The sequence below is a fragment of the Phasianus colchicus genome, chromosome 8 (genome assembly GCF_987193195.1).
Source record: "Phasianus colchicus chromosome 8, bPhaCol1.hap1.1, whole genome shotgun sequence".
Lineage (NCBI taxonomy): Eukaryota > Metazoa > Chordata > Aves > Galliformes > Phasianidae > Phasianus > Phasianus colchicus.
This window is the reverse complement of record NC_143443.1, coordinates 24641326-24653484: the sequence shown is the minus strand read 5'-3', so window position 1 is coordinate 24653484 and position 12159 is coordinate 24641326. Positions and strand designations below refer to the sequence as shown.

Sequence of the window (12159 nt, the reverse complement as noted above, 5' to 3'; positions counted from 1 at the left end):
AAAATTTTAAGTGTTAAATCAAGGAATAGAAACAATGCACTGCAAACTAAGCCATTCTATGATGTAGGTGTGCCTCACCCTCTCGAGTAAAAAATTCCTTCCTAATGTCTAACCTAAATCTCTCCCTTCTTTTAGCCATTTCCCCTTGTCCCACTGCTGTTAGACTGTGTAAAAAGTCAGTTCCCCTTCTCTTGTAAGCTCCCTTCAAGTACTGGAAAGCCACAGTGAGGTCCTTCTTGGAACCTTCTTTTCTCCAAGCTAAATAAGCCCAACTCTCAATCTTTCTTCATAGGAGAAGTGCTCCCAGCCCTTTAATCATCTTCATGGCCTCTGGACTCACTTCAACAGCTCAGCATCCTTCCTGTACTGGGGGCTTCAGACTTGAATGCAGTGCTCCAGATGGAGCCTTGCAAGGGCAGAGTAGAGACAGCCACCTCCCTTTCCTTTTGACCACTGCTAAGAGGCTACTTAGCAGTTCTTGGCAAAAGAGCAAAAAGTGGCAGAGGCATAATTTCTGTAACAGTGTTTCCACGGAGAAGGCAACTCTGAAGGAGTGCTACTGGCTTTGCATTTTTTTAGTTCAGAGTTTTTTACAGTGTGAAAGAGAGGGTCTTCAACTTCAGTACTGAAAACATGTGCTTCCAGCTGCCATGTGCGGTGTATTTTGGAGACTGATACTACCAGAAGTCTCATGTCCTGTCTTGTGCTCCCAGTCCTGCAGATCAGCAGTCTTCTAGCTGTGTGTATTGGATAATAATATTTTATGCCTCTGGAATGTATTTTCTAATAAAGGAGTGCCATTTAAATTAAGGCTTTGCAAGCCTGTACATGGCAGGTGAGGCTTTGTGCCCCAGGAAAAGCAGGTGCAGAAAGATAGAAACCAGGATGAAGGATTCAAGCCTTTACTGGGGACCAGTGCAACAAATAAATAGAAGCAGAAATTGGAATTAAATCAGTTTCACGTGACTGCTTGCCCCAGGCAGTTATTGTGTGTGCTATGTTATTATCTTTTGTACCAAATAAAGGTGTAGAGTTGCTCCATAGTGTGTGGTGTTAGACCAGATCAAAACAAATGCAACAGAAACAAACATAATTCAGCTTTATGTTAATGGAAAGCAATCTCTTTCTGATTCAAAACTCCTTCCCAATAGTCAGATTTCCATGTGTTTGGAAGCTAATTGATTTATGGTTTTGAAGCAGTCCAGAAAATCCCTTCTAATCACTGGCAATAAACGTGGCTCACGATACATCATGTTCCCTTGCAGGGAGCACCTCAGTAGCCCATCAAGGACTTTTCATTCTGTTTAGTTTGGCAATGAAAAGTGAGCACCACCCTGAAATGCTTGAGAGCCTAATCACAGATAGCACCTTGCTAGCAAGGAAGAGGAAGGAGCGTGTTGCTGTATAACAGAGATGACTGCTGAGACAGAAATCTTGTAGTTCTGATCTTTCATTCAAAGTGTGAGTCAGGAAATTTGCTGAGTAGCCTCAGTCTTCATCATGCATGGACCCCAGAGGAATGATCAGAAATTCTCAGAGTACGCAAAGTACAGATGTTATAACATGTTTTAACAAAAACACTTTTTTTATTTCAATCGGAAACATAGCTTCATAAGCTTGACACATCTCCTGGAAATCTTACTGTTTTGAAGGAAATGTTTTCTGAAAGCCTTTTCAGCCCAGGGCAGACTATCTGATCAGAGGATTAGAGAGAACAATGTGAAAATCACAGTTTTAAATCACCATTACAGGTGTATCAGAGAGAGGACTTGTGCCGGATCTTGCATATTCCAAGTCTGTGTATTCACCACTGGGATGCCATTTTTTAGTTTCTTCATAAAAAAAATATAATGCCATGATTTCAATTTGATCTAGATTTAAACTAAGGGGACATTCTTAGCCCTTCAATATTAGATGTTAGTATTAATTAGCAAACCTACTGCCATGACTGCACAAATAGGAGCACATCTACAAACTCAGTGTGCAATACAGTTAGAATTCATGTGATTTTTGTAGGTCGTTATTTTTCATCGTCCTCCCCAGACTTTGCCAGCCTTTGTGCTTATGATAACAATTAACTTCCCTCATTTTTGATAGTAAGAAAAATGCACTTAGGAAGTGAAACCATACTAGTGCTCAGCACAGCCACCTTATGCAGTATAAGTAGTGCTAGGCAGTATCTACTGTGTGATTTGGTTTGCAGAGATCAATTAGGACAACTGAAACTCAGAAATATGACTTATTTCTTTTAAATCTTGGTTATGTAAGTACAAGAAGCAACTTAATGTAGCAACAATCAGTGCTGGTGCTTACTTCCCTACTGAATCTGCAGTTATCCTCTGTGCTTGTCCAGTCCTCTTGGATTGGGTATGAGCTATGGGCTTTGTGTACAACCTTGTGTATGTCCTAGTTTAATTTCATTGCCCGTGCCTAAATATATTCAAATTGGGTTGTGTACTCATCTGAGTGTTAGAGCATCAATGTTCTCTTCTCATGGCCTCCTAAAAATCCTTTCTGGTATGTGAAATAATCACTGATCAAAAGTGACCCTTTGAAATTTATTGGGGGAAAAGGGGCAGAAGTGTAAAGGGCTGGAGAAAGGAAGAAAAAAGGAAATTGCTTCCAGCAACTCTTCTAATCACCTTCCCATGTGTTTCCAACTCTGCTAATGAGAATCTTTCTCCTGAGGTAGGAGGTGAGTTGCTGTAAGCTGTTGTTGAGCCTGGCAGACATTTTCTGCCAGGATCTTTTTTAGCCAAAGGGGATTTTAAATCTTCTGTCAAGATGGCAGACAGAAATCATTCTTTCTCAATAGCAGTGAGTATTTTCTGAGTCAGACCTGTAAGATAACTGTCCGAAGCTTTGCTTTTGTCCTGTATGTACTGTTGCATTGATTGTTCTTCCTGTGTTGCTTTTTGTGATAGTGCTGAAAAATTGCAGGCTTCCAACTGGCAGCTGGTAGAACTAATTGAATTGTTTGTTTGAAATACTAATTGCTTAGAATTCTGACCATGGGTACAGCTGGTGAGCAGTTCACAAATAAACCTTGTTTTTTGGGGGCTGCCAGAAAGTTTTTGCGTGCTGCCAGTTATTTGTAAATAGTTTGCTTTGTCTTTTCTCCATTATTTATATTGGCAGCACCACAGCCGGGTCATCTGGAATTGGTTTTGCCCTTTGCTGCTTGGCTGGCTGAAACATTTGATATGCAAAGACAGGAAATCATGCATTTTCTGGTGCATATTTTTGGATTAGTCCTAAAATTGAAAGAGTTCACAGGTGAACTTGCAAATAGTTAGTTTTTTAAAAGTTAAAGGAGAGGAAATTATTTGATCCTGTGAATCAGACTGTGCACTCTCTTAAATAAAATACTTGGTGAAGGGTTTCCTTTCTCACTGGTCAACCACTTTGGGCAGTGTCTGATTGCAAATAACTGGCATCAAGCAAGAGACTCAGTTCAGCTCATGGCTGTGCTGTTGTACAGAATGTGTTGGAGGCAACTTTTATCCAGAAGACAAAGTAGAAGAGATTATTCATTATTCCATTACCAAGAAGGAAAGAAGTCTTGTGAATGAAGGTTCTGTTGTTTAAACTCTCAGAGCAGCAGTGATCAGGTCTATCTGCTTCAGGGCTGTGTTCCCTCGCAGATGCTGTGGTTTGCTGGACAGTTGTGGGAGCTCCCTAGTGGCCTCGGGTGAGGGAGAAGACAGAGCAAGACACAGAGATAACAGACAGCTTGTCACATTGCAGACATGTTGGTTAACATCCCAGCTTTGATGGCATCTGAGGTGATCTGATATGGCTGGTCCTGACAGCCTGTTCCTGCTGTGCAGCCTGACCTGTACCAAGATGTAAAATGTGACCAAGCATCAATGCACTTAAAGTCTGCCTGTCCTCTGTGCAGCCTTTTAGGAGATCACGGGTGTATTTTGTTTGGATCTGTCTCTCACCAAAACTTCTGTTATAAGGAGCAGTCCCAGATACACTAGACAATGCCCATGTCCATTCCCAGCTGTAAGGCTGTGCTGCTTGCAGGTAACTATTAGGCAGTTGTATTCAGAGCACCAAGACAGAACCACAGCCCCACTGTCTGTGTGTACAGGCCTGTCTCTGGGCAGAGGCAGACAGCTGCCTACAGCTGCCAAGCACTGCTCCCGTCTGCATAGCGATAGTGAGAGCAACAAAACCAAGTCTTCAACCACCTCCTCCAGTTCTCTGTCCACCACCAGAATAGCCTGGTCCTTCCTCTGGATCAGTACAGTTCAGTGTATTCTATACTGTTAAGATCAGTGTTTTTTAATGATCCGTATACATATGTAGTTTTATTATGATTATTGCTGTTTATTAAGTGCATTGTGATAGACCTTAGAAGCTGTAACAAGCCTCCTGTTGTGTGGAGTGCTGTATAAATCAGAAGGAGAAAGGAAAGATAGGCCTTAGATCTACAGCTTTTATATTAATAAGTACAAACGGCCAAGACCTTCTCTGTCACTGAACTCTCTTGAGATCTGTGAGATTGTGTTAGCAATGTGTTCTTTGCATCTTGACATTACTCATCTCTCAGCACCTCAGAAGAAATGATCAGATCCCCACAAGGCTTTTATTCATGCCTGAGGTTGCTCATGATGAGTTTTTCAAGTGATGTGCAAACTGTGGGCTTGGGATGTTGAGTCAAGGAGTGACTCAGGGTGCTCTGGTTGGTTCTGTTGCTGCTTGGCCCTAGCGTGCAAAAACCAAGGCACATGGGGAACTGCAGTTGCTACCTGGAAATAGGTGCTGTATCTTCTTCCCTATGTTTGCCATCTTTTTGTTGGCCTGCAGTATTCTAACCAAATTAATGACTGATTCACTCGCAGTGTAATTTATGTGTTGTCAGCAGTTTATCTTGTGCTAAGCAGATCCCTCTGAAGTTAGATACCAAATAGTTATCACTTGGTTGGTTCTAAACCATAAACATAGTTTAAGGGGCTAGAATATGGCTGTGACAAGGTTTAATTTCTAGGTTCTTTATCTTTGGACTCGACTTGCAGAGGGAGAAATGGTTCAGATTTTGCCATAACATAGCGTACTTCCAAGTGCAGCGAATGCACAGTGTGATCTCCCTTAACTTCTTACCCTGCCCATGGCAGGGGGAGTGGAACTTGATGATCTTTCAGGTCCCCACCAACCCAGGTCACTCTATGATTCTATGATCCTCAGCTTTTTTCGTACCAGCTGCTGCAGGCTTTTTCTTCATAGGTCTTAAACCAGTTCTAAGCAAGGGCTTTATAATTAAGCAGTCATCTCTGAATTAGCTCACAAGGCTTTTTACTGCTGATGTCCTTAATAATTGGCTTCATTTTGCTATAGAAGAATTTTGCCCAAAGGGTGGATCCTTGGATGTTATCTCTGCACTTTCCTTGCACCAGAAGCATCTGGAAAACTAGATGTTTCTGCTACTCACTGTCCAAGGGAATCTCTGTGAATGTGAGACCTTCGTGCTGGATTTCAGATCAGACTTTTCCAGTACCTCCCAGGAGCATGCAAGCTCCTGAAGGGTAAAAGAAAGCACCAGAGAATGTGGTGCCATTTGTGCTTCGATCTTTCTAGTTGCAAGATTGAAGCACTGATGGAACAATCAATGTCTGTGTGACTTGTAGTGCTGGGAACAGGGACAGCAGCAAATTCTGCCTCTGGGAGAACATTCCTGGGTACACCCAGCAGCAGTGTGACTTCACATCTGCAGACTCCACCGTCTACAATCTAAAGCAGGATGGATGTCAAAACTGAGGGATGGTGATTGCCATCTCTAGAAGAATCTCACCTTGCCTCCACAGCTCTGACCACCACTCCACAAACTGCCACTGTTACTGCAGAAGTGACAGTTGACCACTTGGCCTAAAGAGAGCTCAGCTGCAGTTCATTGCAGTGAGCCAGGTAGATAAGCACTTGGCTTTCAGTGGCTCTGAATACCTGAGGCAATCGCTGACCAGCATAAGCTGAGGCAGCTCATTACCTCTCTAAGTTATGTCCTTGATGTTGATACTTGTCCATTAAGAATGCGAGCATAAAAATCAGTGTGTTTCGTCAGACAGATTTTACCAGCATCCTCCTCAACTTCATATTTTGCTGCATTTCCACTTCTAAATGCAGTGTCAGTATTCTCGAGGTGTGGTTTATTTCTGCTTTCCTTTTAAGACACCTATATGTCATGCCTCCTCCTCCTCCTTTTTCTTTCTACTAAGAAGTTGGCAAAATACCTCATAAAGAGCAGCACCATTAATGCTTTGTTGTCAAGAAGTCTTAAACCAGTATCTTAGTCACCAATCACATTTCAGGATTTAAAATACTGTGAGTTGCTTATTTACCCAAAATTTCTACGTTCAGTTATTTTGTTCATACAGGTATAAAGAGAACTTTAGGACAAAGGTAAAGGAAAGAGAGAATTCATCCAGTCCTGAGGGCATTACATTGAAAATTTGAGGTTCCATCTCTTCCTCCAGTAAGGTCTATTTGCTGTTCCAGTGAGTCTATGTCATACTGGTGGGTGTTAAAAACGTAGAATAGCCCAGTGTGTTCAGTCCTTTCCTTGAGCCATCTCTGTGAGCAGCCAGGTTATCTGAGGCACGCAGCTGTGTGTTGTGCTGGGAGCAGATCTGAATGAGATGACAACTGTAGGGTTAGATGTGAAGCTGGTAATAAGAGGGACGGTAATGTACGATTTTAAGGAGCAAGGAAGGTCATAAAGCTAAAGCTATGTTTATATTTCATGTCGAGTCATGAGCCAGGAGCAGTTTGGTAAGGTCTTAGACTGAGCTCTACACCTCTTAATGACTTAATTACCACATGCATTTTGTTTAGACATCCAAACATCTTTGATTAGTGTTTAGAAGGTAGAGTCATAGATATTTCCTCCATGCAAAGAGGAAATTTTGCTTTATAAGCATACATCTGAATAAAGATAAATATGAAAACAAGTTCTGGGATTTAAGATATGCATTGATGAATTCTGATGAAATGTTGGTCTCCATCAACAAAGAAGGGCCAACCCTTTGTGTAGTGCTGTATACCAACTGTGCCCCTCAACACCTTTGAAAATTTCCACTGTAAATAGAGTATGATCTTGACCATACACAGCTACTGTTTCTCAAAAGGTTAGTGCAAAAATATTTTCTAAGCCTGAAGTTATATGATGAGAGGCAATTGCCTTAAGTTAACCAGGGGAGGTTCAGGTTGAATATGAGGAAGAATTTCTTCTCAGGAAGAGTGGTGAGGTTTTGGAAAAGGAAAGTGATAGTCACCTCTCTTGGAGATTTTCAAGATAAGGGTGGATGCTGCACTGGGGTCATAGTTTAGTGGGCATAGTGGTGACATGTTGGCAGTTGGGCTAGATGATCTTTGGAGGTAATTTCCAATCTTAATAATTCTGTGACCCTAAGTTCTCTTCCATTCAGTGGTACAAGTCTGACAAAGTCTGTGTAGAGGAAGTGAAGCTATGGCAGATTCTGTTTTTTATAACAAAACACCAAACGACACTATTTTGTACCGGAGGAGCAGGAAAATTCTTCCTGCAAGGCATAGCTAAACTGTGAAAATGCTTGCTGCAAGACACTAGGTATGCTACATTGTTGTACAGATTCCAAAACTAATTGGACAAATTAATGGAAAAAGTTCCATCAAGGAATGATTGCAAAACTTCTGCCTTTGACTCAAGAAGTCTCCAGTGAACACTAGGCTCATATCTGCACACTTTTCTTTAGCCCCTCTGGTTGCCCTCTTGCAAGTGGTAGATACAGAAGAAATGATATTGCTTACTCAGTTTTGTGTATGTGGTTATGATATTTAATAATAATGCTGCCTCTTGAACGGAGAGTAAATATCTATGGGGTCTGCAAGCCATTTTAGGATACTGATTCCAGTGGTTTTCAACCTACTTTTGCTAGCTGGGAGTTTAATCCATTGTTTGCAAGTGGCAAAATGTGATTATCTCACCATCAGTTTTGCAGCAATATCAGCAGGTGCTGCATAACCTTCTGTGAGAAAATGCCAAAACAGGTGTAATTCATGTGTTAAATGCTCAGATCGTGTCTCAGAAAGCACGGCGATAATAGTTCATTTTCCCTGACTTAAGCCTTCCTAGCTTTGCCCGTCTGGGACCTACATAGTTAATCTACCTGAGCAAATAAGTAGGAGCGTTCATGCTTTCAGTGAAGTTTGACTCCTGGAGGCAGACTTTTTTTTTCCAGTGAGTGTCAGATAATTGGAAGGGTAGGGTGAGGCAGGAAACCACGACACGCCTTTGTCGGGACTTGTTTAAGAGCAGGGGAATAGAAAAGCACAAGAAGGGTGAGAGTAAAACAGGTTAAATTAGGAAGAGCTGAACATTTTTGGACAATCACTCAGATTCCACACACCTTTGGAGGGACATGATAGTATAGGTGGCAGATTATATAGGAAACGGGAAGCGGTTGAGGAGAAAATCAGATTTTCAGTTCAGTAACCAAAGCATACAAGGTAAGTTACATTACTGAAAAATGAAACAAAACAGAATAAAAGGCGAAATAGTGGAGGTGTTACGTTACTTCTGTGGGGGAATACAATGTAAAATTAAGATCGTGGTAGAGCTGGGTCTGTTTGGATTTTGTATTTATCCATGAACATAGCTTTTAAAACTGATTATCAAGCTAAAGGGATATATCTGCTGGCAGATAAGGAATGTGAAGCCAAGTTCAGTGTACATTTTTAATACATTTTGTGAAACTACCATGCAAATAGATAAAGTTAATTGAATGTTCTCCATTCTGGAAGGGCAGCAGCGTGGTGAAAATGTGTATCATCTATTGGCTATTTTTGAAACTGAGAGGATCTGAGAAATAATGTTTGCAAACTGAAGCTTCAAATGGTGGCTTCAGAATATAAGATAAAGGAATAAATCCTGAAGGCGCCAGGAGGTACTTTTGAGTCAGTCTGTTTTGCTGTGGACAGGCTTTGCTTTGTGTCATACAGCTGTATTTATTTATCAGCCATGAGCCATTTATTATGGAATTTGGGCCACATTTTGTCTCAGAAGGTTAGGAGGCCTTGTAAAGTGTTATTGAAGCTTTATCACAGTAAGTCAGAGGAGTCTGATTTGAGAAGTTTTTTTTTCTTTTTTTTTTTTTCTGTTTTGTAGCTGGTTTAGCAAAAATGAAAAAGGTAAAAGATCTGTCTTCTTTTCCAGCCTTTGGACTGACTGACTTGGTGCATGGCTTTGAGGCTGTGAGTTGTCCTACAGCACATCCAAGCTTTGCGTATAACTTGATTTCCTGGCATTAGCATCATTTGAGGGAACCTATTGAATGAGCCATTTTGGAAGCTTCTTTAAAAAAGAAAAATCCTTTCTATGTTGCTTCTGGTTGAGTAACTGGAGGTGAAAGGAATAGCTTTTAAAGCAGAATGAGAAGGTCAAGTTCCTAGACTGTGAGGTGGAAGAAAGATAAGGGGGCATTTTTTTTTAACCAATCCCATAAATTCCAGCACAGTGGCACTTGCTTTTAACGCTATCAGTGACATTGTTTGGGGTCTTCTACTGTTTCACGTTATTTATGATCAAAGGGTTCCTCTGACATTGAGTATAATTCATCTTAGCAGCTGCAGGTGCCTCTTTCTCCTAAAGGAGTATCTCACAGCGTAAGCCATGTTAGTGGAGGGAGGAGAGAGCTGAAAGGATGTGTTGTGAGAATGTAACAGCATTTGGACATGAGAAGTGGACATTGTGGAGGAATAAAAGGATCTGAAATGTGCCTGCTTTTGTTTTTATATGATAATCTTCATGGCTATAAAATAGCTTTTCCCCCTTCCCTTTGAAAAATGCTTATGATACATTTTATTGCCATTGCACGCAAATAATATGTAGCTTATAAAACAATAAAAGAAGTTGGAGTGTTTCATCTCAGACTGCAGCACTGGTCTTGTATGGAAAGCAGAGATTAAACATGCTTTGTAAAGGTGGGCTGCTCTCACCATCCTGCTTTTCGGTGCTGCAGACAGGAAGCAGTGTGCACAACTATGGTCTTGCAAGAGCTCTCCTGGTTCCTTGTGCAAGTTCTCTGTTTTTTTATGAGGGCTACTAACACACTTCAGCACCAACTTAGGTAGTTAAACCAGCTTTAGGGTCGCCCTGCCTTAGGCACCTCCACTATTTGTGAGTGATCCCAGTTCATGAGCTCCTGTTTATCGCTCTGAAATAACTGCTGGTGACTTCTCTGATTCGACAGTGCTCTTCCTTTACCTCAGACATAGCCTACAGCTACATCTTTGTGAATCCAGGTAGGAGGAGGAGCTGGTAAGTGAGTCAGTCCTGGCAGATAATGGAAATCAAGCTTAGTCAGCCCCCTGGAACCTGGGCTGGCTTTTGCATTCACGTGGCAAAAACACATGCAGGATCAAAATGCGCTGTGTGCCAGGGCTGGGCTGAGCTGTGCGATGTGTGGATTCAAAGACATTGTTTAATCTCTTCTCCTTATTTTTTTTTCTGATTGATATCAGAGCAAGATATTCCTCTCTCTCAAGAAGAGGAAAGATGCAGATGTGTTCACTCAGTGGTGGTACTGGCCTATCTTACAGCATCCGTAACCAGCACAGCTTCCCAATAGCAAAAGGGAAATTCTGGGGCTACAAAGTGGTAGAGAAGCAGTTTCTGAATGTAAAGCTGTGTTCCTTGTCAAGATGTTGGCAAAGCCAGAATTGCTGACATCTAGACAGCAACTTTCAGTATGTGCTTTTAGAGAAACAGCTTTAGATATGCTTCCACTGTTGATATAGCAAGGAAAAGTAGCAGATACTGCCTTTTATTGGAGTGTATGACCAGGAGGCGTTCCAGTGCAGGAGGCTGGAATCCTGCTTAAGGAGAAGCTCCCCTGACACATGTAATTCTTGTCTTGTATATGACTTGGAATCAGCTCTCTGGAGAATCCCTTGGAAATCCCCAGTGTTAGCCAATGCTGTAAGGGTTGGGTAGTGTCCTGCTGCCAGTGTTGTGTAAAGACTTGGATGTGGCCACCATGTGCCAGGCTGCTTAGCTGTGCTGCGGGGCTGAGGTGTTGAGGTTGAGGGCTATGAGCCCTGTTGAGTGTTCTGTGTGAAGTTCAGCTGAGTCTGTGGTGGGAGACATGAACTACAGTGGCTTCCCTGATGGCATACCTTCTACATTCAGCTTCTTCCTCTCCAGCTCTGGGAACGTTGGGTGCTATTCAAAGGCAGATCTGAATCTAAACTTAGATATTCCTCCAGATTCTCTGTTGCTTCCTGCCTTGTGTCATTACCTATGTGTGGGCTATACAAACACATGGAGGTGCAGAAGGGTAAGTGGAGTCATGAGGACCAAACCTGAGTGGTAGCTGAATTTGAGGGCACAGTTTTCTGTTCTCCTTCAAGCTGGACTTTGGAAACTCGCAAGGACTTTTGTCCAAAATGTTTTAGACTCAGCCTGTGAAAACTACACTTAGTGTTGTTTTCTGTACAATTGAGTTTTCAGTTTGAAGGAGTCATCAAATACAGTGGGGAACTTTTACTTATTATCACCTTCTACAGAAATTAAAATCTCTGAAGTGTTTGCAACTGTGCAAAATGGAATGTTATCTTAGAGTAGGGGTGAGCAACTGTATATTTCCTTCTGACAGGAGTATTTTCTCTTGAGCTTGTGTTGTTTCTTTTCCACAGTTGTTGTGGTATTTCTGCTTTGGCAGACAGTCATACCTCTGCTAGAGACATAATTATGACTTAAGGGGTATCCAAGACATGATGAATATAGATGGCATTCTCAGCAGTGATTCCAATACTGTGTAGACTGGCCTGAGCTGGCATTAAATTAGCTCAGATTCCACATCCGCAGATATGGGCTTGTAAAGCAAGATAAAGCACTTCCTACCTTAAGTTCCTTGCTGCTGAAAATAGCTGGTTTAAAGGTACCTCTCGTGATGGGTGTTGTTTTTTTTTTTTTTCTTCACTCAAGTCAATTCTGTGGTTTTAGCATCAACGTATCTTGAGAATAGCCTGTAGTACTGTCAAAGCGCTGTGATATTTCTGCTTACGCTTTTCTTGTAGCACTGGCACAATGTCTGTAGGTAACAGACAGAACTCATGAACTTGTCTGCATTTCTAATCCAGTGTTGTTGATTTCTGTACAGAACAGGTGTGTAGGAC

The 12159-nt window shown here is 41.7% G+C and overlaps 1 protein-coding gene across 1 annotated transcript in view; it reads left to right on the top strand.

Moving 5' to 3' along the window:
- COL17A1 (collagen type XVII alpha 1 chain) overlaps window positions 1–12159 on the top strand; it is a 60239-nt gene that overhangs the window by 11534 nt on the left and 36546 nt on the right. The window lies entirely within an intron of this gene.